This window comes from Balaenoptera physalus (assembly GCF_965194825.1).
Source record: "Balaenoptera physalus genome assembly, chromosome: 18".
In the NCBI taxonomy this organism is placed as follows: Eukaryota; Metazoa; Chordata; class Mammalia; order Artiodactyla; family Balaenopteridae; genus Balaenoptera; species Balaenoptera physalus.
The window spans coordinates 79786791-79800840 of NC_138899.1; the positions used below are offsets into that span (position 1 = coordinate 79786791).

General features: G+C 37.3%; 1 long non-coding RNA gene across 2 annotated transcripts in view; it reads right to left on the reverse strand.

Moving 5' to 3' along the window:
• Positions 1–14050, reverse strand: part of LOC309647638 — a 478548-nt gene that overhangs the window by 82023 nt on the left and 382475 nt on the right. Inside the window, exon 9 of one of the 2 annotated variants that reach the window (XR_014256209.1) lies at positions 10115–10199. The exons of the other annotated variant lie outside the window; for it this stretch is intronic. This is a non-coding gene — a long non-coding RNA (uncharacterized lncRNA). The remainder of the gene's footprint in view (positions 1–10114; positions 10200–14050) is intronic. 2 annotated transcript variants of the gene reach the window in all.

Genomic DNA, 14050 nt, shown 5'->3' on the forward strand with positions numbered 1-14050 from the left:
AACTGTATTCCTCCTTTGTAATGTTATTGGAAAATGTAACACATATATTATGTTTCTGTATGTTATAGGCTCAATAACACATTATATACATATTATACTATACAATTGCTTTTTAAAATAAAGTTAAGAGAAGAAAGAAGAAAAATGCGCACTTCCATCGTTTTTTAATAATTACATAATTAAGTTACTGGTGTTCTTCATTTTTTTCATGTGGATTCAAATTAACAACCCTGGTCATTTGCTTTAACCCTGAAGAACTTCCTTTAGTATTACTTGTAAGTTAGGTACGTCAGCAATAATTTTCTCAGTATTTGTTTATCTGAAACATGCTTTATCTTCCCTTCATTTTAGAAAGATAGTTTTGCTGGATATAGGAGTCACAGTTGACAGCTGTTTTCCTTTGAGCACTTTGAATATGTTACCCAATGGTATTCTGGCTTCCATTGTTTCTGCTGAGAAATTGGCTGTTAATCTTATTGGGATTCCCTTGTAAGTAGTGATTTATTTTTCTCTTATAGTTTTCAAGATTTCCTCCTTGTCTTTGACTTTCAGCATTTTTTCTTTTGTATGTCTGTTTGCGGTTCTCTATGTGTTTATCCTACTTGGAATTCTGTAAGCTTCCTGGATGTGGAGGTTATTGTTTTTAATAAATTTTGGAAAGTTTAAACCATTGTTCTTTTCAACATTTTTTTCTGCATCTTCTCTATGAAGCTCTCTGCTCGTCTCTCCTGGCATATATCCACTACCTCATGAACCTGGAAAAGGGTGACCAGGGTCCCAGCAATCTCAGCACACTGCACCCAAAGTAGAGCCTTTTATACATTATAAAGCCATGCTCTGAAGAGCATATAAATACATGACCTTTTATCAATATGTAGTAACACTTTTTGCTTCCAATAATGCCTTTTCCATTAAAGAATATTTTGTCTGAAGAATCACTATACAAGTTCTTTTGGTGATATTTGCATGGCATATGTTTTCCAACGATTTACTTCCAACCTTTCTAGCATGATGTTTTCGATAACATTGTAGTATGTTTATAGTACAGTTCGACATTTAAAAAATACTCATTGTTATAATCTTTGTCTTTTATAATGAGTATATAATCCATCTATATCTGTTGTAATTATGTATAATTTGAGGTTAAATTTGCCATACTACTACATACTCTTTATGTGCATCACCAGTTGTTGAGTCATTTTTCTCTCCCTTATCCCAATTTCAAATTGAAAAATAAACACTCCATTTTATTTTATTTATCCATTCCATTTATTATCCATTCCATTTTATTTATCCATTATTTTCTCACTATTAATTTGATTGTTTTATCTTTTGCTCTGTTCTCTTAATGATCATCTTAGATATTAGAGCATGTGTTCATGACTTATTAAAATCAAATGTTAATAATTATTTTACCAGATAATGTAAGGACTTCCGAATATTTAAAATATCTCCACAAGTAAATTTAAATGTTATTTTTGTGTATATTTGATTTAAATATTTAAATAGTAAATGTTTGTACTTACACACATATTTATCATTTTCACTGATCTTCATTCTTTTCTGCATCTGACATTTTGGTTTTTTATTGAGGTATAATAGACATACAACATTATATTAGTTTCAGGTGTACAAACTAGTGAGTCAATATTTGTATATATTGTGAAATGATCACCATAATAAGTCTAGTCACTTGCTGCTTCTTAAATCATCCTGTGTCCTGTTCTGGAAGAAGTTCTAGTACCTTAAAATATGCCTTTATACACACAAGCAGGCATGTTCTAAAGCAATGATGCTAAAGTTCATGTTGAAGGCTCATTGGGATGCTTCAAAATAAGTAAAAGATTATTTCCTCCATTTAAATAAGATCTTTAAGAGTGCTCTTTAGCACATCCTCAGACTCATATTTGTTCCTTAAACATTAATGGATGGTGTGTCTATTATCCCTATATGCCCGACCTGGGAACTGTCATCCTACAGAGAGGAGTGACGAGCACATATGTGGTGCAGTCACGATTCACTCCATGAAGAGTGTCTCTGAGGTGCTGAGTCAAGCGAGGGTCCTTGAGCTACTTGAAACTTCAGGTGGATTGCAAACATTTTGTTGGTAGTGAAAACTCTCTTCCACTTCCTCATTAATAATTTCGAAAATCCCGACTCCCTCTTGTGAGAGAACCGGAATCACAACTACTTGCTGAACAATCATCAACTGGAAGACACTGGAACTCACCAAAAAAGATACCTCACATCCAAAGACAAAGGAGAAGCCACAGTGAGATGGTAGGAGGGGCACAATCACAATAAAATAAAATCCCATAACTGCTGGGTGGGTGACTCACAAACTGGAGAACACTTATACCACAGAAGTACACCCACTGGAGTGAAGGTTCTGAGCCCCACGTCAGGCTTCCCAACCTGGGGATCCGGCAACGGGAGGTGGAATTCCTAGAGAATCAGACTTAGAAGGCTAGCGGGATTTGACTGCAGGACTTCGACAGGACTGGGGGAAACACAGACTCCACTCTTGGAGGGCACAAACAAAGTAGTGTGTGCATCGAGACCCAGGGGAAGGAGCAGTGACCCCATGGGAGACTGAACTAGACCTACCTGCTAGTGTTGGAGGGTCTCCTGCAGAGGCAGGGGGGTGGCTGTGTCCCACCGTGAGGACAAGGACACTGGCAGCAGAAGTTCTGGGAAGTACTCCTTGGTGTGAGCCCTCCCAGAGTCTGCCATTAGCCCCAGCAAAGAGCCGGGTAAGCTCCAGTGTTGGGTCGCCTCAGGCCAAACAACAGGGAGGGAACCCAGCCCCACCCATCAGCAGACAAGCAGATTAAAGTTTTACTGAGCTCTGCCCACCAGATCAATACCCAGCTCTATCCACCACCAGTCCCTCCCATCAGGAAATTTGCACAAACCTCTTAGATAGCCTCATCCACCAGAGGGCAGACAGCAGAAGCAAGAAGAACTACAATCCTGCAGCCTGTGGAACAAAAACCACATTCACAGAAAGATAGACAAAATGAAAAGGCAGAGGGCTATGTACCAGATCAAGGAACAAGATAAAACCCCAGAAAAACAATTAATGAAGTGGAGATAGGCAACCTTCCAGAAAAAGAATTCAGGATAAAGATAGTGAAGATGATCCAGGACCTTGGAAAAAGAATGGAGGCAAAGATCGAGAAGATGCAAGAAATGTTTAACAAAGAAGAATTAAAGAACAAACAAACAGAGATGAACAGTACAAAAACTGAAATGAAAAACACACTAGAAGGAATCAACAGCAGAATAACTGAGGCAGAAGAACAGATAAGTGACCTGGAAGATAGAATGGTGGAATTCACTGCCACAGAACAGAATAAAGAAAAAAGAATGAAAAGAAATTAAGACAGCCTAAGAGATCTCTGGGACAACATTAAATGCAACAACATTCGCGTTACAGGGGTCCCAGAAGGAGAAAAGAGAGAGAAAGAACCCGAGGAAATATTTGAAGAGATTATAGTCGAAAACTTCCCTAACATGAGAAAGGAAATAGCCACCCAAGTCCAGGAAGCGCAGAGAGTCCCACACAGGATAAACCCAAGGAGAAACACGCCAAGACAAATAGTAATCAAACTGACAAAAATTAAAGAAAAAGAAAAATTATTGAAAGGAACAAGGGAAAAATGACAAATAACATACAAGGGAACTCCCGTAAGGTTAACAGCTGACTTCTCAACAGAAACTCTACAAGCCAGAAGGGCGTGGCATGATATATTTAAAGTGATGAAAGGAAAGAACCTACAACCAAGATTACTCGACCCAGCAAGAATCTCATTCAGATTGGATGGAGAAATCAAAAGCTTTACAGGCAAGCAAAAGCTAAGAGAATTCAGCACCACCAAACCAGCTCTACAACAAATGCTAAAGGAACTTCTCTAAGTGGGAAACACAAGAGAAGAAAAGGACCTACAAAAACAAACCCATAACAATTAAGAAAATGGTAATAGGAACATACATATCGATAATTACCTTAAACGTGAATGGATTAAATGCTCCAACCAAAAGACACAGGCTCACTGAACGGATACAGAAACAAGACCCATATATATGCTGTCTACAAGAGACCCACTTTAGACCTAGGGACACATACAGACTGAAAGTGAGGGGATGGAAAAAGATATTCCATGCAAATGGAAATCAAAAGAAAGCTGTAGTAGCAATACTCATATCAGATAAAAGAGACTTTAAAATAAAGAATGTTACAAGAGACAGGGAAGGGCAATACATAATGATCAAGGGATCAATCCAAGAAGAAGATATAACAATTATAAATATATATGCACCCAACATAGGAGCACCTCAATACATAAGGCAACTGCTAACAGCTATAAAAGAGGAAATCAACAGTAACACAGTAATAGTGGGGGACTTTAACACCTCACTTACACCAATGGACAGATCATCCAAACAGAAAATTAATAAGGAAACACAAGCTTTAAGTGACACAATAGACCAGATAGATTTAATTGATATTTATAGGACATTCCATCCAAAAACAGCAGATTACACTTCCTTCTCAAGTGCACACAGAACATTCTCCAGGATAAATCACATCTTGGATCACTAATCAAGCCTCAGTAAATTTAAGAAAATTGAAATCATATCAAGCATCTTTTCTGACCAGAATGCTATGAGATTAGAAATCAATTACAGGGAAAAAAATGTAAAAAACACAAACATATGGAAGCTAAACAATACATTACTAAATAACCAAGAGATCACTGAAGAAATCAAAGAGGAAATCAAAAAATACCTAGAGACAAATGACAACAAAAACACGGCGATCCAAAACCTATGGGATGCAGCAAAAGCAGTTCTAAGAGGGAAGTTTATAGCAATACAATCCTACCTCAAGAAACAAGAAAAATCTCAAATAAACAATCTAACCTTACACCTAAAGGAACTAGAGAAAGAAGAACAAACAAAACCCAAAGTTAGCAGAAGGAAAGAAATCATAAAGATCAGAGCAGAAATAAATGAAATAGAAAAAAAGAAAACAATAGCAAAGATCAATAAAACTAAAAGCTGGTTCTTTGAAAAGATAAACAAAATTGATAAACCATTACCCAGACTCATCAAGAAAAAGAGGGAGAGGACTCAAATCAATAAAATTAGAAATGAAAAAGGAGAAGTTACAACAGACACCGCAGAAATACAAAGCATCCTAAGAGACTACTACAAGCAACTCCATGCCAATAAAATGTACAACCTGAAAGAAATGGACAAATTCTTAGAAAGGTATAACCTTCCAAGACTGAACGAGGAAGAAACAGAAAATATGAACAGACCAATCACAAGTAATGAAATTGAAACTGTGATTTAAAAACTTCCAACAAACAAAAGTCCAGGACCAGATGGCTTCACAGGTGAATTCTATCAAACATTTAGAGAAGAGCTAACACCCATCCTTCTCAAACTCTTCCCAAAAACTGCAGAAGAAGGAACACTCCCAAACTCATTCTATGAGGCCACCATCACCCTGATACCAAAACCAGACAAAGGTACTACAAACAAAGAAAACTACAGACCAATATCACTGATGAATATAGATGCAAAAATCCTCAACAGAATACTAACAAACTGGATCCAACAGCACATTAAAAGGATCATACACCATGATCAAGTGGGATTTATCCCAGGAATGCAAGGATTCTTCAATATATGCAAATCAATCAATGTGATACACCATATTAACAAATTGAAGAAAACCATATGATCATCTCAATAGATGCAAAAAAAGCATCTGACAAAATTCAACACCCATTTATGATAAAAACTCTCCAGAAAGTGGGCATAGAGGGAACCTACCTCAACATAATAAAGGCCATATATGACAAACCCACAGCAAACATCATTCTCAATGGTAAAAAACCAAAAGCACTTCCGCTAAGATCAGGAACAAGACAAGGATGTACACTCTCTCCACTATTATTCAACATAGTTTTGGAAGTCCTAGCCATGGCAATCAGAGAAGAAAAAGAAATAAAAGGAATACAAATTGGAAAAGAAGAAGTAAAACTGTCACTGTTTGCAGATGACATGATACTATACATAGAGAATCCTAAAAATGCCACCAGAAAACTACTAGAGCTAATCAATGAATTTGGTAAAGTTGCAGGATACAAAATTAATGCACAGAAATCTCCTGCATTCCTATACACTAATGATGAAAAATTTGAGAGAGAAATTAAGGAAACACTTCCATGTACCATTGCAACAAAAAGAATAAAATACCTAGGAATAAACCTACCTAGGGAGACAAAAGACCTGTATGCAGAAAACTATAAGACACTGATGTAAGAAATTAAAGATGATACAAACAGTTGGAGAGTTATATCATGTTCTTGGGTTGGAAGATTCAATATTGTGAAAATGACTATACTACCCAAAGCAATCTATAGATTCAATGCAATCCCTATCAAATTACCAATGGCATTTTTTACAGAACTAGAACAGAAAATCTTAAAATTTGTATGGAGACACAAAAGACCCTGAATAGCCAAAGCAGTCTTGAGGGAAAAAAATGGAGCTGGAGAAATCAGACTCCCTGACTTCAGATTATACTACAAAGCTACAGTAATCAAGACAATATGGTACTGGCACAAAAACAGAAATATAGATCAATGGGAAAGGATAGAAAGCCCAGAGATAAACCCATGCACATATGGTCACTTTATCTTTGATGAAGGAGGCAAGGATATACAATGGAGAAAAGACAGTCTCTTCAATAAGTGATGCTGGGAAAACTGGACAGCTACATGTAAAAGAATGAAATTAGAACACTCCCTAACACCATACACAAAAATAAACTCAAAATGGATTAGAGACCTAAATGTAAGACCGGACACTATAAAACTCTTAGAGGAAAACATAGGAAGAACACTCTTTGACATAAATCACAGCAAGATCTTTTTAGATCACCTCCTAGAGTAATGGAAATAAAAACAAAAATAAACAAATGGGACCTAATGAAACTTAAAAGCTTTTGCAAAGCAAAGGAAACTACAAAGAAGATGAAAAGACAACCCTCAGAATGGGAGAAAATATTTGCAAACGAATCAACGGACAAAGGATTAATCTCCAAAATCTAAAAACAGCTCATGCAGCTCAATATTAAAAAAACAAACAACCCAATCCAAAAATGGGCAGAAGACCTAAATAGACATTTCTCCAAAGAAGACACATAGATGGCCAAGAAGCACATGAAAAGCTGCTCAACATCACTAATTATTAGAGAAATGCAAATCGAAACTACAGTGAGGTATCACCTCACACCAGTTAGAATGGGCGTCATCAGAAAATCACAAACAAATGCTGGAGAGGGTGTGGAGAAAAGGGAACCCTCTTGCACTGTTGGTGGGAATGTAAACTGATACAGCCACTATGGAGAACAGTATGGAGGCTCCTTAAAAAACTAAAACTAGAACTACCACATGACCCAGCAATCCCACTACTGGGCATATACCCTGAGAAAACCATAATTCAAAAAGACACATGCACCCCAATGTTCATTGCAGCACTATTTACAGTAGGCAGGTCATGGAAGCAACCTAAATGCCCATCGACAGATGAATAGATAAAGAAGTTTTGGTACATATATACAATGGAATATTATTCAGCCATTAAAAGGAATGAAATTGGGTCATTTGTAGAGACGTGGATGGATCTAGAGACTGTCATACAGAGTGAAGTAAGTCAGGAAGAGAAAAACAAATATCGTATATTAATGCATATATGTGGAACCTAGAAAAATGGTACAGATGAACCGGTTTGCAGGGCAGAAATAGAGACAGAGATGTAGAGAACAAATGTATGGACACCAAGGGGGGAAAGAAGGGGCAAGGGGTGGTGGTGGTGGGATGAACTGGGAGACTGGGATTGACATGTACACACTGATGTGTATAAAATTGATGACTAATAAGAACCTGCTGTATAAAAAAATAAATAAAATAAAATTCAAAAAAAAAAAGATAGGCTCAAGGATGTATTGTACAACATGGGGAATAGAGCCAATATTTTGCAGTAACTGTAAATGGGAAAGTAACCTTTAAAAATTGTATAAAAATAAAAAAATTTTTAAGAATAAATAAAACATTGAAAAAAATAATAATTTTGAAAATCCCTGTGGCAACTAATCCTCTAGTTCACTTGGAAAAATCTTAATTTTAGGGAATGCTTTTTCTGTAGGGGGTAATGACAGCCAAAGAATTCATAACCATGGGAAAACAAGTGGAGAAGGGCAGGACATTAAATGAATGGTTACAGAAAGTTTTTGCTGATTTCATTTAGAAAAGGAAAACCATTATAAAACGTAAGGTAAAGTCTTACTCAGACTGAAAATTTTTAAGCATTAACAGACACACTTCTTAGTAATAACAGTCCCTACCTGAAAGGGAAGTCTACAGTGTACACAGGATATATCCCACATTAGAAATAGGTTTCCAAATCACACACATGTCCTTCTGAATGTCATTCTCTCACTCCTAGATATGATCCTTAGATTCTACCAACTTTTTCATCAACTGACTAAAATCAAGCAAGTATTTTCTTTCAACTATAAATTCTCTATAAGGCATAAAAGAACAAATTATAAAAATCAAGCTTAGAGAATACTTAATTTGTTATCAAGCTACCAAACATCTAGCCCCATTCTTTTTAAGCTCTCACAAAACCTATTTAGTCTCCTTTTTAAAGTGTGTATTAAATTCACACAATAGATGACATTTCAAAAGACTATGTCATGATATTATTTAACTTCAGTTTTTAATTTTGCTTCAAATTCTTGATTTCTTTTAAATTGGAAACTTCTTAATTATTTCTGCTATCTTGGTTCCAATATCAAAATCTACAGTAATTAATCACCAGTTTTTTACAAGGCCCCAAAGCATAAATTAAAAAAAATACACACAATAGTTCCTAATCTAAATAAGGAATACATAATTATCGTGAAATAGGAGGTATCTTGTTAAATTTCCAGAGGGGGAAACTGCATGCATATTACATACACAAACGTATTTTAAAGGGAGTAGTTTAGTGATTTAACAAGAAACAAAGAAAAGAAGCCACAGCTCTTAACTTCCAACTGGACCAGAACAACTTTTGCTTAAAGACTGCTGCAGAGGTCCCCAAGCAGGCAGTGTAACCTGATACCTCTTCACCGAATGCTAACGGTGACCAGACTGGCAGGTTTAACACCCCTGCCATTCAGCGAGCAGCACCCAGCATCGACACTAAAAGACCACAGCAGCTGCATTCATTCTCACCTCAGAGCTATTCATTTCAACCAGAAATTTCCCCTCAGTCAAGGCAGCCCTGATGGATTCAGGGAGCGTGTGTCACAGAAACACTTCCCCCAGGAGCCTTGGTTTTGCTATTAAGAAACCCAAGCCTGTGATTAAACCACTTTGTCCCATACTTCCTGAGATGAACCGTACCCCCCAAGTAGATACAGTCCCAGCCTTGTGAGCTAATCACTTGTATCCAATACAAGAAGGTTTCCCTAGACATTTGCCACCTCTAAATATTTTTGGAATTAAGTGGTTAAAATGAAAAGTACATCAAATCTCACTTGAGGTGAGACATGACACAATTCGGGCCGCTTGCTATCTTCTGGGTTCTGCCACTACTGTTACAAGTATGGCAGATGCTGGGATGCTGGAGAATTTATTAGAATGTTTTCTCTAATTAATTCAGGCGATCACCATGACTCTGTCTGGATAGTCTAGGATTGAGGCAGACACAGAATCAGAGGGAAAGGAAGCAATCCCTTTCTGTCATTTGGCAATTGGGTAGAATCCTGTGCCAGTGCACAGACTACTTCTTTGAAAACAATTGACTGTATAATCCAACTGGTGCTCCTAGGTTTGCACCCTATGCTGCTCAGCTTTAGCACTGTGTAGACACAGCTACGATTAACTTAAGTGCAGAGCCAAAATCTGTCTCATTTTCTAAGCTAAACCTTTTCAAAGTTGATGAGTAAAAGAATTATCTATAAGACTAGAAGCCTCGTATTAAATAAAAATACACATACGTGTACATATCTCCCCATTTCATTCGTTCCATTTGAGATACATACCTCTAGCTTCTTCCTAAAGCAGACGCAGTCTCGTAAATATTTCAGGGTATCCAGAAGAAAGCACTAGTCTTGTACTGACTAAGCCCTGTAACAAACAAACCCAGTATCACAAGGGCTTAACATGGTAATCATCTATTTTTGGTTTTTTTTTTAAAGATTGTTTTGATGTGGACCATTTTTAAAGTCTTTATTGAATTTGTTACAGTACTGTTTCTGTTTTATGTTTTGTTTTTTTTTTTTTTTGTCTTGGGCCACAAAGACATGTAGGATCTTAGCTCCCCGACTGGGGATCGAACACACACCTCCTGCATTGGAAGGCTAAGTCTTAACCACAGGACCACTGGGGAAGTCCCAGGTAATAGTTTATTTTTCACTCACAAACGTCCAGTGCAGATGTCCCACTTTGGGTGTTGTCCTTGCACAGCTTTGGCCATGAAATGACTCAGGTATTCAGGCTGCTTCCATCTAACTGCCTGCCATCCGCTGACCTGGGAACCCAGAAGGCCCTGGAGACCTCCACTAGGTCTTTAGTCCCTGGCCGTCCCCTTAGCAAACAGAGTGCTGGGAAGACCCCTGAAAGGCCAGCACTGGGAGTGGCACCCGTGGATGGCCCACATTTGTTGGCCAGAACTCAGTTGCATGGTCCCATGAACTACACGGAGACCAGAACCGTACTTGGTTGCGTGCCCAGGAAGAAAAGATGATCTTTGAGCATATCACATGGATGTTAGCACCAGTAACTTAATATCGCTCAATTACAAATGAAAATATTTTCACTGCTACTTCTCTAAATAGGTGCTCTTTTCATCGGCTTCCTATTTGTTCATCTACCTGGTTTTCTTTCTCAGACTTAATTAAGCTTAAGAGAAGAAAATGGTGACTTGATTGGTATTACACCCATGAGCTCTGAAAGCAAAAGGATCACCTCTACATCTTGGAATGTAAAGGTGATTCATAGAATATCATCAATTAACCCCAAAAAATGTTTGTTTGATTCCAAAAATCATTTGTGTGAAGACCAGCTCCATGGCCAGATATCCACATGTTCCTTATATTGCAACTCTCTCCTATGGGGTTAAACCTGTAATTCCTTTCTGGCCGATTTGCGTTGATTCCAATTTCTCATATTTTAAAATATGTTCACTTACATTTATCCAATAAAAAGTAATATAAAATATAACTCAATAATTTCAAAATCCCTGGAAAATTAAATATTTCCATAATAAACTGACAACTATGATTAGATATTATTTTAGTTGCTATACTCATCTAAATCTGCACTTATGAAAATCCTATTTCTGATGACTGCCTTGGAGATGAAAATGTCTGTGTGTGTAAATACTCCACCAAAGAAATTCTCTAGAGAGATTCCCTTTTTTATTACCTCGTTTCTCTTTTCTCTTTTTTTTTTTTTCTTTTTGAGAACTCCTGAATGCTGGAACTTATGCAAGTATAAATGAAAATGTGACATTGTAAATCATTCATTTTTATCAAATCATTTATATTGGAGAACTACCAAATTCATGTTAATAAACCAGCAACTACAGCAAAATACTATTTTGTTTGTTGTATTATAAAATTTATCAGAAATAGATCATTTTCAAATATTTTATTAAGAGAATTATGAAATGATAGATAATGTCAAAAATAACTATTTACATCCAATGTACAACAACCGTGTGAATGCTCAGGTACACTAAGGTCCTTGCGTTGTTATGATGTGTCTAAGATCATCCTGGTACCTGGTGAAACATGCACCCTTCTGGGCATGATGTTGATCATAGCTGAGGCTGTACACCTATGGGAACAGGGAGTATGTGGGAAACCTCTGTACTTTCCCCTCGATTTTGCTGTAAACCTAAAACTGCTCCAAAAACTAAAAACTTTTAAAAATTTTAAAATAACTATATATAAATGGGATGAGTGCCAAGAATATTTACCATAAATTTACAAAATAATACAATTATATTTCATTTAAGAAATTTGATACCTTTCTCTTTGTGAATGAAAAGATACTATTTGGAAACTGAATAAATCACAACTGCTTGGAAGTACTTTCAGTGGCACCTGAAAGATATTAGATTTCTCTACACATTTTAAATAGAGTATTCATGTTAACTTAATAAGAAGTAAAAGTCAAGTTGCTTTTGATAAATTTTACAGTGCCATAAGAAATTAAAGTGCATTTGTAAGTTGGTTATTAAGATTGGAAACGAAATCTTGGCAAAGGCCCAGAAAGAGCATAGCAGACAGTAGTCACTGGTTAAAAAGAAAAAGCAAAGCAAAGAAAAGGAAAGGAGAGAAAACCCCTAACGAGAGATGGATCGAATCAATTGAGAAGGAGTTTTAAGACCTGGTTTTTTGGGTGTATCTTACACAGTTAATGGGCTTCTACACTAGACTGAAAGTAATGCCAGCTTTGAAAGACTCCCACATACGATGACTCACAAGTCACATCTGCTGAGTACTTTCTTTTGGGTGATCATCTTCTATTAAGAAACTTCACAAATTGTGTGTGATTCCAGGTTCCACATGTAAGCCATTTCTCACATTGCGGACACACCACTGTCATGTCCTCAAAGGCTAATAAAGTGACTCATTTAAGATGCCTCTACGAGATGCTCGTCAGATCACTAATTTTTATCCAAAGCAATGAATTTTTTAAAATGCTTAATAAACTCCTTCCATGTGCAAAGTACTATTGGGGGTATTTAGTATTTAGGGTATTATTAAGACAGTCCCTCTCCTCGAGAAGGACTTCATTTCTGTTTAAATGAAGAGTCCTAAATGCATGAGGGAAGAAAATGCCAGCTCTCAAATAGAAACTAAATTCACAGAACAAAATAAGACTGATTGCAAAATGAACTCTCTATGCAGTAAGAAACGTGAGTTCACGGAAAGACACAGCGAGGTGGCTGGGGGCAGGACACCTCCACGAGAGACGTGATAGAACCACATCTTAGAAAATGATCAAGCTGGAGTGATGCGAAGGACTGTGGAAAATGAAAACCTTCAATATCCTGTTCCTGTAATGAGACAAGCTGGCAGAACCAGGTGCGGTGTTCGGCATAATTATCTTTTCACTTCGAGACCCAAAAAGTTGCTTTTTTATTCTTCAGTGCTCACGCCTACCATTACCAAGAGGTGTTAGAATCTTTCATTTACAAAGTGCTTCAGCAGCATCTATTTTGGGAGTCATCTAAAATAATGACAGCTACATACGGTCACACCCCCAAACCTGCTTCCAAGTCACATACGTGAGGGAAAATACAAAAGTATTGTTTGCTGGTGGTAAAGCTCTCTGGTTCCCAGCAAATCCTGGGCCCCATCAAAAGACAAAGATCACAAACAGACCAGTCACATAAACGGATGACTGAGCGCATCCTGTATGCCTCTGCACTTAATACAACAGCTATCTTAGCTCCTCTGTTGTCAGCCACTGACTATTAAATAGTTACAGAAAAAATGTTCTCATTTACAGTACAGGTGTTTGTGGAAAAAAGCATCTGGGTTTAAAACCAAAAAGTGTTAAAAGCTTTGTCAAGTGAGGGAGTATCCAGGGGGTTAAACTTGGCAGTGCAGGCCATGATGATGAAATGTCTCAGGAAGCCCTGTGCAGGGTGTGGAAAAAGTAAACAATCTCTCTGATCTTCCGAACGTCACTATTTGGACTTAAAAGGCACTGCTCTTCACGGTGGAAAATGCACATAGGGTACACAGACCAATGCAGACTGCCACCCAGACGGAGCTCACGCCACCCGCTCCCAAAAAGCTTTCCCAGACACGGCAGCAAGCAAGTCTTTTCTGATCTGCAACCTGTTTTTTTGTCCTTCCCAGGACTACTAATCAGGGGGGAAACTGGGGTAAAGGGTACATTTCACTTAACACCCCTATTTTGTCTGGCACCTCTTATTTGCATGTGGCAAGTACTGTTCA